This window comes from Triticum aestivum, chromosome 7B (genome assembly GCF_018294505.1).
Source record: "Triticum aestivum cultivar Chinese Spring chromosome 7B, IWGSC CS RefSeq v2.1, whole genome shotgun sequence".
Classification (NCBI taxonomy): Eukaryota; Viridiplantae; Streptophyta; class Magnoliopsida; order Poales; family Poaceae; genus Triticum; species Triticum aestivum.
The window spans coordinates 522,420,917-522,423,481 of NC_057813.1; positions in this window are offsets into that span (position 1 = coordinate 522,420,917).

The following is a 2,565-nucleotide window of genomic DNA, read 5'->3' on the forward strand; positions in this document are numbered from 1 at the left end:
AAAAAACACCACATAAGGTACTGTAATGAACTCATTCTTTATTTATATTGGTGTTAAACCTACTATATTACAAGTTCTCTATGGTTCATACCCTTACATACTAGCCATAGATGCATCAAAATAAGCAAACAACACACGAAAGGCAGAATCTGTCAAAAACACAACAGTCTGTAGCAATCTATAACTTTCGGTTACTTCTGGAACTCCACAAATCCTACAAAAATAGGACTTCCTAGGAAATTTGTCTATTGATCTACAGAAAAAAGAATCAACGCAAAAGCACGTTTCTGTGATTTATCAAAATTATTTTCGTGAGCGCAAAGTTTCTGTTTTTCAGCAGAATCAAATTAACTCATACCGTAGGTTATCCTATAGGTTCTACTTGGCACAAACACTAAATAAAACATGAAAACACATCTAAACAGAAAGTAGATGCAAAATTTATTAATAAACAGGAACAAAAACAAAAAACACAAAGAAAATTGGGTTGCCTCCCAACTAGCGCTATTGTTTAACGCCCCTAGCTAGGCATAAAAGCGAAGATAGATCTAAGTAGTGTCATCTTTGACACTTGGAAAGAAAAGAGCAAATTTCCTTTCCTTGGCGTTCATTCTTCTATTTTGGGAAAGCACATTGCCATTAATGGAGGAAGTAAGATTAAGCACATTACGGAAATTTGCATCTAAGCTAGCCTTCATCTCTTTGATAATTTCGTTTTGATAAAAGCATAAGAGGGTGGTAGATTCAACCTTATCATTAATGGGGTGCCAAAATATAGTTTTCATTCTTTCATAGGTATCTATAGCATCCCCTTCAAGAAAACCCCCTTCAAAAATAGAATCTAGAACTTGCTTGAAAGAAGCGGGTAAGCCAACATAGAAACCTTTTAAGTAAACCTCAATTTGATATTGTGGCACATGACTAGCCTGAATTCTTAATAACCTATCCCAAGCATCTTTTAAAGACTCGTCAAGTAAATAGTGAAAGATTCCATAGTCCTCTTCATCAAAATTATTTAAATTCTCATTAATAACCCCGGTAGGTCTTTCCAAAGCTTTGTTATTAAGGAGTTTAGAGAGAACAGAGGGACTATCCAAGGTACTAGAACTTGGAAGCACACCCTTAGCTCTTCTTGACTCAGCCATGGCAACAAAATAACTAAATGACACACGAGCACACAAAAGGCAAGCAAAAGAGAGAGTAAGAAGAAGGCAAGCAGAAAAGAGAGGAGATTGGGAAAGAGAGGGCGAATAAAACGGCAAGGGTAAAGTGGGGGAGAGGAAAACGAGAGGCAAATGGCAAATAATGTAAATGCGAGGGAGATGAGTTTGTGATGGGTACTTGGTATGTCTTGACTTGAGCGAAGACCTCCCCGACCACGGCGCCAGAAATCCTTCTTGCTACGTCTTGAGCTTGCGTTGGTTTTCCTTGAAGAGGAAAAGGTGATGGAGCACAGTAGTGTAAGTATTTCCCTCAGTTTTTGAGAACCAAGGTATCAATCCAGTAGGAGGCTCCTCACAAGTCCCACAAACCTACACAAACAAACAAAGAACTCGCAACCAATGCGATAAAAGGGGTTGTCAATCCCTTCACGGCCACTTGCAAAAGTGAGATCTGATAGAGATAATATGATAAGATAAATATATTTTTGGTATTTTATGATATAGATTGGAAAAGTAAAGATGCAAATAAAAGTAGATTGAAAGCTTATATGATAAAAGATAGACCCGGGGGCCATAGGTTTCACTAGAGGCTTCTCTCAAGATAGCATAAGTATTACGATGGGTGAACAAATTACTGTCGAGCAATTGATAGCAAAGCGAATAATTATGAGATTATCTAGGTATGATCATGTATATAGGCATCATGTCTGTGACAAGTAGACCGACTCCTGCCTGCCTCTACTACTATTACTCCACACATCGACCGCTATCCAGCATGCATCTAGAGTATTAACTTCATAAGAACAGAGTAATGCTTTAAGAAAGATGACATGATGTAGAGGGATAAACTCATGCAATATGATATAAACCCCATCTTTTTATCCTGGATGGCAACAATACAATATGTGCCTTGCTGCCCCTGCTGTCACTGGGAAAGGACACCGCAAGATTGAACCCAAAGCTAAGCACTTCTCCCATGGCAAGAAATATTAATCTAGTAGGCCAAACCAAACCGATAATTTGAAGAGACTTGCAAAGATAACTCAATCATACATAAAAGAATTCAGAGGAGATTCAAATATTTCTCATAGATAAACTTGATCATAAACCCACAATTCATCGGATCTCGACAAACACACCAAAAAAAGAGTTACATCAAATAGATCTCCACAAGAGAGGGGGAGAACATGGTATTGAGATCCAAAAAGAGAGAAGAAGCCATCTAGCTAATAACTATGGACCCGAAGATCTGTGGTAAACTACTCACAACTCATCGGAAGGGCTATGGTGTTGATGTAGAAGCCCTCCATGGTGGATTCCCCCTCCGGCAGAACGCTGGTGACGCCTCCAAGATGGGATCTCGCGGATACAGAAGGTTACGGTGCTGGAAATAGGTTTTCGG